Raw genomic sequence first — 14,024 nt, 5'->3', positions numbered from 1 at the left:
ATGAAATGTTCTATAGATGTCTGTTAAGTCCATTTGGTTCATAACTTCTGTTAATGTCAAAGTGTCTCGGTTTAGTTTCTGTTTCCATGATCTGTCCATTGCTGAGAGTGGGGTGTTGAAATCCCCCACTATTATTGTATGAGGTGTAATGTGTGTTTTGAGCTTTAGTAAAGTTTCTTTTATGTATGTAGGTGCCCTTGCATTTGGAGCATAGATGTTCAGAATTGAGAGTTCACCTTGGTAGATTTCTCCTTTGATGAGTATGAAGTGTCCTTCTTTATCTTTTTTGATTAATTTTGGATGAAAGTCGATTTTATTTGATATTAGAATGGCTACTCCAGCTTGTTTCTTGGGACCATTGGCTTGGAAAATTGTTTTCCACCCTTTTATCCTGAGGTAGTGTCTGTCTTTGTCACTGAGGTGCGTTTCTTGTATGCAGCAAAATTCTGGGTCTTGTTTGTGTATCCAGTCTGATAGTCTGCGTCTTTTTATTGGGGAATTGAGACCATTGATGTTAAGAGATATTAAGGAAAAATGATTGTGGCTTCCTGTTATTTTTGCTATTAGAGGTAAAGTTATGTTTGTATAGTTATCTTCTTTTGGGGTTGTTGGAAGACTACTTCCTTGCTTTTTCTAGGTTGTAGTTTCCCTTCTTGTGTTGGCGTTTTCCATCAATTATCCTTTGAAGTGCTGGGTTTGTGGGAAGATACTGTGCAAATTTGGTTTTGTCATGGAATATCTTGGTTTCACCATCTATAGTGATTGAGAGTTTTGCTGGGTATAGTAATCTGGGCTGGCAATTGTGTTCTCTTAGGGTCTGTATGATGTCCGTCCAGGCTCTTCTGGCTTTTATAGTCTCTGGTGAGAAGTCTGGTGTAATTCTTATAGGTCTGCCTTTGTATGTTACTTGACCTTTTTCCCTTACTGCTTTTAGTATTTTGTCTTTGTTTTGTGCAACTGATGTTTTGATTATTATGTGACAGGAGGTATTTCTTTTCTGGTCTATTCTATTTGGTGTTCTGTAGGCTTCTTGTATGTTTATGGGCATCTTGTTCTTTAGGTTAGGGAAGTTCTCCTCAATAATTTTGTTGAAGATATTTACTGTCCCTTTAAGTTGGGACTCTTCATTCTCATCTATACCTATTATCCTTAGGTTTGGTCTTCTCATTGTGTCCTGGATTTCCTGGATGTTTTGAGTTAGGAGTTTTTTGCATTTTGCATTTTCTTTGACAACTGTGTCAATATTTTCTACTGTATCTTCTGCATTTGAGATTCTCTCTTCTATCTCTTGTATTCGGTTGGTGATTCTTGTGTCTATGACTCCTGACCTCTTTCTTAAGTTTTCTATTTCCATGGTTGTCTCCCTTTGAGCTTTCTTTATTGTTTCTATTTCCATTTTCAGATCCTGAATGTTTTTGTTTAATTCCTTCTTTGTGTTTTCTTGCATTTCCTTAAGGGATTTCTGTGATTCCTCTTTAAGGGCTTCTATCTGTTTACTTGTACTCTCTTGTATTTCTTTAAGGGAGTTACTTAATTCCTTCTTATAATCCTCTATCATAATCATGAGAAGTGATTTTAATTCTGAATCCTGCTTTTCAGGTGTGATGGGGTGTTCAGGGCTTGCTATATTGGGAGAACTGGGAACTGATGATGCCAAGAAACTTTGGTTTCTGTTGCTTATGTTCTTGTGCTTGCCTTTCGCCATCTGGTTAACTCTAGTGTTGCCTGCCCTCACTGTGTAAGACTGGAGTCTGTATTTCCAGTTATCTTGCTTGTTGCAGAGCTCCTCAGAGTCCAGATGTCTCTGTAGTCTTATGATTCTAATCTTGGTGTCTGCTGCTCTGATTGCAGTGGCTCCTCTGCTGCTCTGAGTGCAGTGGCTCCTCTAGGATGACTCAGGAGTCATTATCTCCACAGGTGACCCGACCCGCGGGTCTTAGTTATTCGTGGGGGCGAGGAGAACCAAAACCTGGAAGAGAAACGGGCTAGAGAAAAGAAGGACCCAAGCAAACGGTTGCTTGTCAAGAGCCGTGTATTTTAAGAAAGGCAAGCTTTTTATAACAAGCTCGGGTCAGGGGAGGAGGAAGGCAGGTGGGGTAATGGAAAGGTACAGCTTCTTCTTGGCCTGTGCACTAGAACATTTTGTGGTTAGGGGCTTTTCTCAGAAGTAGCTATCTCTTTGTGCATCAGCTTTCAGCAGGATGAGGCATAGTCAAGGTATTCAACTGAACAGGATGTAGGTGGGTGACAAGGCTTCAGTTTCCAGGCGAGGGGAAAGGCCGGCAGGGGTCCCTGTTAGGGGTCCTGGTCTCTGACATCTCCCCCTTCCCTGTAAACTAAAGAGGGCGTCTTTTAGAGGAAGAAACTCAATGATGGGCGAATTTGGGAGGGCATCCCGGCCGTAGGCAGCTCGCGGTCCCAGAAGGGCAGCAAGGCCATTGAGAGGCACCATTGGTAGACAGTCTTGGCTGTCTGTCAAGACCAAGTTCGTGGTCATGAAGGAGAAGGGGAGACCACTCTCTCACGTGCAATGGCAGCTAAGGCCCGTGAGGTGCAAGAGCTGGTCCCCTTGCGATCCTCATACCCACTCCTGGTGCAATGGAAGCAAGTCCTCAGGGTGCAGGGGCTATGAGGTCGCGACCTGTTTAGTGCCAGGCTTGCAGTTAGGCCAAGGCTGGGATGTAGCTAGGCCAAGGCTGGGACGCAGCTGTCGAGGCAGCTATTGGGAGGTTCTTTCAAGCAATAACAGGGGCAAGCCAATTAAACGGGGGGGGGGGTAGAGACGCCTGTCTTCAATTATCTAGGGATACGGAAGGTCAGCCAAGAGAGCCAGGAGCTCCCCTGTAGGGCCCGAAGGTTAAGAGGCCGGCCAAAGGAGGAGCGCGCGGGCTCCACATCTTCATCTTCAGGTTGTGTCACCACCACATGGGCAACAGCCTCGGAGTCGTCCTCTGCTTTTAGCTGATGGTAGTAGATTTCAACTGGTCTTTTAACTGTGGAATCTATGTGATTTTTAACAAAACTTGTGAGGCGATTAAAAGCCCAAGGGCCAAAGGAGAGAAACAAAAGAATACCAACAAGGGGCCCCAATATAGTGGGCAGCAGGGTAGTAAGCCAAGGGGAGGTAGAAAACCAATTTTTGTACCAAGATTCTTGTTGTTCTCTTGCTCTCTTTCTTTCTTCAAGGCTCTTTTTAACTTTCTCTAAACTGCTTTTCACCAAACCTGTCTTATTTGAGTAAAAGCAACACTCTTCTCTAAGGGCCACACACAATCCCCCCTCCTTCAAAAAGAGTAGGTCAAGTCCTCGTCGGTTTTGGAGGACCACCTCGGAAAGAGAGGCCACTGACTCAGTGATGTCTTGGATGCCCTCTCTCAGGTGACCAAGGTCCTGATCAATTAAAGACTGAAGGTGGGCAAAATTTTGGTCATTCCTTACAAGGGACGCAATGCCCGTTCCTGCCCCGACTGCACCCAGACCCAGGATGACCGAGAGGGTGAGCGCAGTCAGAGGCTCTCTCTTGTCTCTGTGTGGGACCCCGGATTCAAAGAAGCGTAGGAAGGACTCGGGCTCATAAACAAAAAATTGAGGGAGGACGGTAACAACAACACAATAATCATGGGAAAGGAATCTGGAGGTGGAGATGTAAGCGGTCAGTCCGTTTGAGCAGGCAAAGAGGGTATTATTAGGCGCAACCACATACAGATAGGTTGTATTGATAGTGAGAGTCTGATTGCAAACAGGGAAAATATCTCTGGGGGGAAGCATCTTGGGCCCAAGCAGGCAGGTGCCCACGCCAGAGATAGAGGCTAGGGTCAATCCACCCTCAGGGTTTGGGAGGGGAAGGAGGGTTAAGGAGTTGTTGGTAAACTGGGGGTCTGCGAAGGTCGCAATGCCTTCATAAAAGGGCGGGGTAGGGTCAAAACACATCCAACACTCAGGAAAAGCAGAAGAATTAGCCACGCGCATGGCTTCAAGGGAAGCATTGGCCAGAGAGATAATAAGGTCTGCAGATCGAGGGGGTCCCCCGGGAATGGTGGGCTGAAAAAGAGTGACCAGAGGGACAGCTGAGGCACGGGGAAGGAGGAGGGGGCTAGTAGGGGTTCGAGCGGAAGGAGGAGCGGGCTGCCGCAGGGCAGGATTTGGGCCTAGAGCAGCTTGATGTTTGTTGGGGATTTCTTTAAGGAGCTTAATGGTAAAGAGGAGTCCTGGATTCCAGCTCTTAAAGTAGGCGCGGAGACCTCAGGTGTACCCCGAGCCTGTCCAATCTTGGGACTGGCCCGATGAGGTGAAAAAAAATGGATATGGGGTTGCACCAGCCACGGCAAAGCATGTAGGGGTTACCAGGCATGGCAGAGTGGTTGACAGTGATATAGTCCCAGGAGGATGAAGGCTTCCAGTATGTGTCTCCTGTGGTTTCACATCCCCACGAAGCGCAAAAAAAGTCTGCAACCCCTCCACACCGATAGCCTGTGCCATGAGGGCGGTGACGGGGACCAGGGCAAACATAAATTCCCCTTCTAAGAAAGTTGTGGAGGGTATTGCGCCCTGGGGCCGAACGACAGGGTTCGAATTTTGTTGTGTCTCGCTCAGGAAGATTGGGGGCCCCCTCCAGGGGCCAGACCTGGTCTTCCAGCCCCCAATATGGATCAGCCCCCACAGCCAGAGCACAAAGGTCGATGTGGAGGACGGGCCAATGGGGAGAGGTACCAAGGGAGGAGCTGGAGTTGACCATGTCTCCGGCTTGATTGATGATCACCCAAGTGAAGTTGTACACCATATAAGGATTGTGAGGCAGGTTGATGGCTGTAGCAGCCAAGGTCCAAGTCGCCAGGAGCGAGGTGGATAGCAGCATCCTTGGGGCTCCTGCAAGAGAGCGCATTTAGGCGTTCTCAGGGGGGTTCCCTGGAAGGAGGTCACAATTTTTAGGAGAAGAGTCCATTATTTTTATCAGTCTGTCTGGTAGCCAGCATGCACTCTGTTCTTTGGAGTCATAGATGCACGCATGTCCCTTCCCCCAGATCAGGACTGGGTCGGGGCCATTCCACCTATGTGTAAGTGGATCCTTCCACAAGGCCCTGGCATAGGACTCTGCTGTGGAAGGGTGCCAGAACCTGTCTGCAGCAGATCTGCCCCTCTCATCGAGGGTTAGGAAATTGAGGACAAACAAGGCATGGTTTAGTAACACCTTACAATTTCCCTTTTGGGGGTAGAGAATGCCCCCTGAATGTTGCAACTTTAAGAGCATGTTTTTTAGAGACTGATGTGCCCTTTCAACAATCCCCTGTCCCTGAGGGTTATAGGGATTGTCTGTGATATGTTTAATGTTGAGCTGAGCACAAAACTGTTTAAAGGCAGTGCTCGTGTATCCAGGGCCGTTGTCAGTCTTAAGAACCTTGGGCAAGGTTACATAGGCAAGGCAGGAGATCAAATGATTAACAACATGTTTGGTGGCCTCTCCAGCCTGTAGTGAAGCACAGAGAAAGCCACTGAAGGTGTCAATGGAGACATGAATGTATTTAAGTTTACCAAAGGGGGCAAAATGGGGAACATCCATTTGCCACAAATCCCCTGGAGTAAGACCTCGGGGGTTCACCCCCAAATGGGGCTCAGGCAGGAGGGTAAGACAGCCTGGACACTGGCGGACAACCTGGCGTGCTTGCTCTCTAGTGATGGAGAACAGCCGCCAGAGGGTCTGGGCATTCAGGTGGTGGAGTCGATGAGCCTCCTGTGCCCTCTGGATGGCATCGGGGAGTGTGGCCAGCGTCACCAGAGGTGTTTGAGAGTCTCTGGTGGCCCTATCGACAAGGTCATTACCCCCACTAAGGGGTCCAGGGAGGCCAGAGTGGGCAAGTATGTGTCCCACAAAGAACGGGTGTGATCTGGCCAGGATTAGCCTCTGTAGCTCAGAAAAAAGTGGGGAGGCATTGGTGGATGGCCTAATAAAAGGAACAGTTTCCAATAGGGGCACTGACTGAGCCACATATGCACTATCAGTAAACAGGTTAAAGGCACGGTCTGGGAGAGCCTTAAAGACCTGAATAACTGCAACCAACTCCACCAACTGTGTCGAGGAAAATTCTGTTTGGACTCTAGAAACCCGTCCATCGAGATGAAAGGCTGCAATCCCAGAGGAGGATCCATCTGTAAAGACTAGAGATGCCTGGGGAATGGGAGAGTTTTTGGTAATTCTAGGGAAGACCACTGCCTGGTGCTCAAGAAACTGTATAAGCTTATCAGAAGGATAGTGGTTGTCCATCTTCCCCTGAAACGAGACACAACTGACAGCCCAGTCATCTGAAGTCTGTAAGAGCCATTTGACCTGAGCAGCGTTGTAAGGGAGGCTGACAATGTCAGGGTCTCTACCAAAAAGTTTGAGGGAAGTCTCTCTTCCCAGCTTTATTATTTGTGCCACCAGGGATGGATAGGTGGGCAAAACCTTAGCGGGGGTGGCAGGCAGGTGGAGCCAATATAAAGGCTTGGATTGCCATAAGAGTCCTGTGGGGGCGAACACAGTGGGGAGGATCAACAGCCACAAAGGGGAGGCAGGGGAATAATAAGTAACAGTCTGTTGTTGAATAGCCTTCTCCACACGCGCAAGGGCGGAGGCGGCCTCAAGGGTCAGTGTGCGGGGGGAAGAAGGATCTGAATCTCCCTGAAGAATGTCAAAAAGGGGTTTAAGTTCTCCAGTGGTCAGCTTCAGGTAGGGGCGTAGCCAATTTATATCTCCCAGGAGGCGCTGAAAGTCATTAAGTGTGCGCAGGGAATCCTTTCTGAGCTCAATCTTTTGGGAAAGAATCTTAGAAGGGTGAAGCTCAAAGCCTAAGAATAAATGGGGAGGCTGAAGCTGGACCTTTTCGGGGGCTATCTGTAGCCCAAGGTCCTGGAGAGCAGTGACCAGCTGCTGGCCTGTCCCATGTAGGGCAGTCTCATCAGGACCGGCCAGAAGGATATCATCCATGTAATGAATGATGTACAACTCGGGATGTTGAAGGCGGAAGGGGTCAATGGCTTGCGCCACGAATTTTTGGCATAGGGTGGGACTATTAGCCATGCCCTGGGGTAGGACCCTCCACTGGAACCGGGGAGATGGTCCAATGCAGTTAACAATGGGAAGACTAAAAGCAAAGTGCTTGCTATCCTCTGGGTGTAGAGGGATGCAGAAGAAGCAATCTTTCAAATCAATGACCATTTTGTAATATCTTTTAGGTATGGCCACAGGGGAGGGGAGGCCAGGCTGGAGGGCTCCCATCGGAACCATGGTCTTATTAACTTCTCTGAGGTCTTGGAGCAGTCTCCACCTACCCCCCTTTTTCTGGATCACGAATATAGGGGTATTCCAAGGGGAGGTAGAAGGCTCAATGTGGCCAGCATCTAGCTGTTCTTGCACCAACTGCATGGCCGCAGTGAGCTTGTGTTGAGGAAGGGACCATTGGTCAATCCAGACATGGAGATCTGATTTCCAGGTGATCCTGTCTGCCTGGAGTGCAGGGGGAGCAATGGCCCTCAAGAAAAATTTGAGTCATAACCTAGTCCTGAACGCGAGGTCTTTGGCAAGACCTCAAGGGGAGCGGGATTTCCCTGGTTGTTTTTACCCAGGCCCTGGCCAGGAATAAATCCCTGATCTAGCATCTGATGGGTGACAGCCGCAGAGGGGCTGAACATGAGAACTCCCATTTGACTCAAAATGTCTCGGCCCCACAAATTGATAGGGAGGCCTGGAACAATGAAAGGTCTGACGTGTCCAGAGTTGCCCTCAGGGTCCTCCCAGGTTAGCAATTGGGAACTCTGGAGGGTATTGGTGGACTGGTCAATGCCTTGGAGGTGGGTCAGAGAGGGCTGGCAGGGCCAGGAAGGGGGCCAAGAGGCCTGGGAGATAACTGTGGAGTCGGCCCCAGAGTCCAGAATGCCCACAAAGGCTTTGCCATTAAGCTTAAGTTTTAATTGTGGGCGTTCTTGTGAAATTCTTTGAACCCAATAGACATCTGAGGACCCCGGGGTGGAGGCGCCCCGGGATGAGCCCAGTGAAGGCGAGGTCGTGTCCAATGGGAGGGGAAGGGCCTCCGCAAGGCGCTGTCCCTGGCGAATATGGAGGGGGCCTCGGGAGCTTGCAGCCAAAACCTTAATCTCTCCCAAATAGTCATTATCAACAATCGAAGGGAAGACAGTGATGCCCTGGAGTGTGGCAGAAGCTCTGCCCAAGATGAGATAGTAAGTTTTAGGCGGAGGGGGGCCAAAGATCCCTGAGGGGATTATCTGGACTCCTTTATCCGCCTCTAATATTGTATCGGTGGAGGCACAGAGGTCCAATCCCGCGCTCCCTGGGGTAGCCCGGCGGAGTGCTGTGACTGGCTTGGGAGCTGCTGTTGAAGGGTCTGGCGTGGCCCCGCCTGGCTGTTCCCCGAGGCCGGCAGGAAGGTGACTGGTTGAGGGGCCCGGGGCTGGCCCCTCACTCCATTTCCCGGAAGCGGAGGAAGGGGGTTGCCCAGAACATCAGTCTTAGAGCGGCAGGTATTAGCCCAGTGTCTACCCCGCCTGCAGCGAGGGCAGAGGGCAGAAGGCAAAGGGCGCTCTCTTCCCACTTGGGGGAGGGCTCTATCTGAGGGACACTGGCGAGCAAAGTGGCCAGTTTGGCCACACCGGAAGCAGGATGTGTGATTCTGGGCGGCGCCAGTAGCAGCACCCACAGCCAGATTTATAGACTGGGAGACTTTCTGAGCAAAGGGGTCTACATTTTTGCAGAGTTTAATCATTTCATCTAGGTCTTTGTCCTTATACCTGCCCCTGAGGGCGGTCCTGCATGCTAAATTGGCAAAAGGAGTTTGTTGTTCTCCTGACCCATCCCCCAAGTTCTCTCCGCTGCCTCCGGGAGGCGAGCGATGAATTCTGAGAACTCTTCATTAGCCCCCTGAGTAATTTTCGTTAAAGGGGAAAGGACTGAACCCTTCATAGGAATCGCTCTCCAGGCACTCATGGCGGCCGAAGAACTTTGGGCCAGGAGACCCAAAGAGAATTTCTGTTGCCTCTGATCTGTGGCATATTTGCCCCTCCCTAAAAGTTTATCGAGAGTCCACCTCGAAGCGGGGCGGTGGCCCGAGGAGAGATTACTCCGAGCCTGTTGGTGGCAGCGATCAGCCCAATCAGCCTGCCAGGAAAGGAACTGGCCACGAGTTAGCACGGCCTGGGCGACTGAAAACCACTCATTGGGGGTCAAATAGCCGCCGCCACCCAGGCTTTCTAGGAGAGACAGCGTAAAGGGGGCGTTCGGTCCATAATCATGGACCGCCGAGTTCAATTCTTTGAGTTGTTTAAAACGGAGCTTTTTAAAGACTGTGGCGGGGGAAGCAGGTGCAGGAGGAACGGGAGCGTCCGGGGGAGCGGGTGTCTCCTCCTCGCTTTCGCTTCCTCCCTCCTCTGAAGCACCCTCGTCCGAGGAATCATGAACTGGGCCCGGGGGAGGGTCACCCGTAGGGGGCGTGGGATTTGTGGGCGGGGACCCCTGGTCAGTTGTGGAAGAGGGCTGGGGGTCCGGAGCAGGGTCTGAGGACCCATGTCCGGAGCGGGTAACCGGAAAAGCCAAGCGCAAGGAAGGCTGGGGCGCACAAAGAACTGAAAGGCGCGCGACCTGATCCTGAAGGCGGAGAATGTCAGTCAGTTCCCGAAGCTGATCAGAAAGGTGAGCGCGAACGGAAGACAGAGAAGCGGGCAGGTCTGGCCTAGATATGAGGGGAAAAGTCAAAGTTCTAGGAGGAGGCTGATCAGGATCATGTCGGCGGGCAGCCTCCACCTCAAGGGTGGCTGTATCAGGAAGATCTAAGGGATCAGGCCTGGGGAACTGGGAAGAGGGCGAGAGAGGGGACGCGGCAGCATCAATCCGGCAGGCGGGAGCAGTGGAAGGGAAGACAGGAGCAATAAAAGGAGAAGAAGAAACTTCGGGAGGGGGGCAGGGAGGCGCGGAGGGTAGAACATATGGAGGCGGACGCAAAGGAGAGGAAGAGAGGAGGGGGGCGATGGCAGAGGGGGATAAAGGCGAACGGGGGAGGGCTTAGGTGAAGTGACCGACACATCAAGGATGGAAAAGGAGTCAGATGTCCGGGAGGGCGGTCTAAGGGGATCAATCTCCCTGGCGGGGCCAGCTTCATTGGTCAAGGTGTCTGATGGATCTTGGTCGCAATTAGAATTTCGCGACCCAGGACGAGACTGGCTAAGACAATATTCAGCCACTGAAAGCAGTTGGCACTTTCCCTCATCTCCCTGAGCATCCTCAATGACATCTCTAATTAAACCCCAAAAAGAAAATATTGTCTTTGTTATTCCCTCATCTTTATCCTTGGCTATTTTTTCATTTAATTCTCGTCCAACTTTCTGCCACTTCTTTGGATGTATAGTCGGTCCATCAATCATAAACCAAGGACATTTTTCACCAACAAAAATAAAAAATTTTACGAGATCCTTTTTCTTTACCCTGATTCCTCTCTCTCTGAGTGCATCTTTGAGGCCCTTAATGAAACTCACCTCCTTTGACAATGAATGGCCCATTTCTATGGGACGGAATGAAAATAAAACTCACCGAGGTCGGCAGGTCTAGGGCGGCAACGACTGCCTCTTCTCTTCAACGATGTCGCAGCTGCTCTTTCTTGGGGTGTCCATCCGGAGAGGTCCGTGCCTCGAGCCCCACACGTTGGGCGCCACCTGACCTGACCCGCGGGTCTTAGTTATTCGTGGGGGCGAGGAGAACCAAAACCTGGAAGAGAAACGGGTGAGAGAAAAGAAGGACCCAAGCAAACGGTTGCTTGTCAAGAGCTGTGTATTTTAAGAAAGGCAAGCTTTTTATAACAAGCTCGGGTCAGGGGAGGGGGAAGGCAGGTGGGGTAATGGAAAGGTACAGCTTCTTCTTGGCCTGTGCCCTAGAACATTTTGTGGTTAGGGGCTTTTCTCAGAAGTAGCTATCTCTTTGTGCATCAGCTTTCAGCAGGATGAGGCATAGTCAAGGTATTCAACTGAACAGGATGTAGGTGGGTGACAAGGCTTCAGTTTCCAGGCGAGGGGAAAGGCCGGCAGGGGTCCCTGTTAGGGGTCCTGGTCTCTGACACACAGGACAGGAGTAGATCAACTCAGTGTCAGCTGCTCTGAGTACAGTGGCTCCTCAGCTGCTCTGAGTGCAGTGGCTCCTCTAGGATGACTCAGGAGTCAGTATCTCCACAGGACAGGAGCAGACCAACTCTGTGTCTGCCCCAGCCCACAGGACCAGGCAGAGGAGGAAGGGAAGTGGAATTCCGGAGGGGCGGGGTTTGGGTAGCTGCTGTGCCCTGAATGGCTCTGGCTCCCAGATGTATCTCTGGGACTTAGGGAGTGAGATGGAGTTCTTACCGGCTGCTCTGAGTGCAGTGGCTCCTCTAGGATGACTCAGGAGTCAGTATCTCCACAGGACAGGAGCAGACCAACTCTGTGTCTGCCCCAGCCCACAGGACCAGGAAGGGCAGGAAGGGAAGTGCTACACTGTGCTTTCTAACAGACTCCTTTGACACTCTTGTTTTTGTTGTGCTTCTTCAAGTCTTTGAACAAGACTAAAACACCTGGGAACATCAGGTCAGACAGAGACCACAGGTAAGTACTATGGGACAATTGTCAATGATATAACTTCCTCCTAATGCAGAGGTTCTCATCCTATGAGTCATGACCATCCTGGGGGGGCATATATCAGATATGCTGCATTTCAGATACTTACATAATGATTCATAACCATAGAAAAATCACAGTAATGACATTGTGACAAAACAATTTTATGGTTAGGTCTCCACAACATGAGGAACTGTATTAAAGGATTGCAGCATTAGAGAGGTTGAGAACCATGGTTCCAATGGGAAGAACAAAAAAGGAAGAAAACTAAAGTAACAGAAGTACTATTTGAAGGAACAATGGCTAAAAATGCTCTCTATTTAATTACAGATATAAACAGCATAAAAATGCCAGACAAAAGCAACTTCAGGAAGGAAGGAATAAAGGAAGGAAAAAAGGAAGGAGGGGAAAATAAAAAGGAGGGAGAAAGAGGAGGAGGAAGAAGGTTAACTTTAGCTCATATTCTTCAGATACAGTCAGTCCATCATGGCAGATGCCTTGTCAGCCTAAGCCAGTTGGTCACCACACATCTGCAGTCTGGAGCAGAGAGTGATGATGACTCGTGTTTGGTTCATTTTCATGTTTACTGAGTCAAAGGCATCGTCTCAAGAGTTTGCTACCCACATTGAGATCAGGTGTCCCACCTCTTAATCCAATCTGAAAACTCATAGACAGACCCAGAGTTTGCTTCATGGCACATCTAAATCCCACCAAGTTAGAAATGAAGATAAACTATCACATATACCTACTTATCAGGTATTTCAAAAAACTCCAAACAGGATGAATACCAGAAGATCAAAAAATCAAGAACATAAAGGAATGAAAACTCCAGCTTACCTATAGTAGAAAACTAAGACTTAATGAAACATGTTAGAAACAAAACTAGAAGAAAAATAAGTTAAATATTCATTTATTTAATTTTCCTTTTTTCCTTTTTAAATGATTCTATTGAAAATATATTTTTATACAGTATAGCTTGATTATGTTTCTCCATCTCTACTCCTTCTAGATCTTCCCCACTTGCTACCCAACCAAATTTATACCTATTCTCTCTCTCTCTCTCTCTCTCTCTCTCTCTCTCTCTCTCTCTCTCTCTCATTAGAAAACAATCAAGTATCTAAAAATATTAGTGAAAAATAAGAAAATAAGAGAAAAACAAACAAAAACCAAACACAACAGCACGAGAAATCTATTAAAATTCTGAGATACACATTTTGAGACACACATTTTTTATTTTAATTTGATATTTTGTTTATTTACATTTCAGATATTATCCCCTTTCCCCATCCCCGCCCATTAAACCCATGTCCCATCCCGCCTCCTCTTTTTTGCTTTTATAATGTTTGAATTAGATGCAAGTATTAAGGTCAGTTCTAGTTAAGAAACTAGCAATACAGTAGATGCAAATAGTCAAAGAAAAAGCAAGACAATAAACTCAGATAGTCAAAGAACATGTGACAATAAACAGAGTCTCATGATCACTCCTGTGATCACTATTTCTAAGGGCTTTCCAGGATGACCAAATATCTGAGCCTACTTCCCTGTCCTAGCCAAAGTCATTTTCATGCCTGAAGCCTTCTTCTTTGTTTTAGCTTAAGATTTAGATTCCTGTCTGTAATTACTTCTTTGTTGTAGCAAACTTCTTTGTTTGGCTTGCTAGTCTGTTAAATTAATAACTCTGTCTGGGGGTCCATTTTCAGTTTCAAGTCATGTTGATGCAATTAGAGACAAGCTTTAACACAATGGGCAGGAATAAAAGTATTCCCAGGACAAAAAGGGCTAGCATGATCAAGCTGTAAATGCCATTCCTGAGGTTTGACCAAAACAGAAATACTGACCTCAGGCCATGGATAATTTTATCGGCATTATCTGCAGCATCAAAGCTCAACAGAGCAGCATTCTTTAAATTCATAATCTCACTATGCAAAGTTAAAACACCCAGAGAGGTGTTAGAATTATGCCAAATACCCTACAGGTGTCTTTAACCTTTTTTCTAATTATGATTACATTGTAATTATTATGATAATCATTGTAAATTTTAAAAGTAAAACTCCAATGGTATTTGTCATGACACTTGAGATATCTCCTAACTCTTGAACCCTGAACCTTCTTCAGATAATTTGTATAGGATATAGAGCATCAATCCATTGTTCCAGACACCTATATAAATCCTTTTGTGTATTCTGTACATTCATAACACTGATTTTGCTAGATTGTTAACAAAAACAGCTGTTTTAACTCCTTAGGAGACACACATTTTTACACTAGGAAAATATATAAAAACAAAATCAGAAATCATAACATATGTAACAAAAGATCTGTAGGTAAAACAGAACAGAAGGGAAAAGGTGCCCAGGCAAAGCATTATGATACAAACAAACAAACAAACAAACAAACAAACTTCC

Source organism: Grammomys surdaster, unplaced genomic scaffold, assembly GCF_004785775.1.
Source record: "Grammomys surdaster isolate TR1022 unplaced genomic scaffold, NIH_TR_1.0 126391, whole genome shotgun sequence".
NCBI lineage: Eukaryota > Metazoa > Chordata > Mammalia > Rodentia > Muridae > Grammomys > Grammomys surdaster.
Note: the sequence above shows the minus strand (reverse complement) of the source record.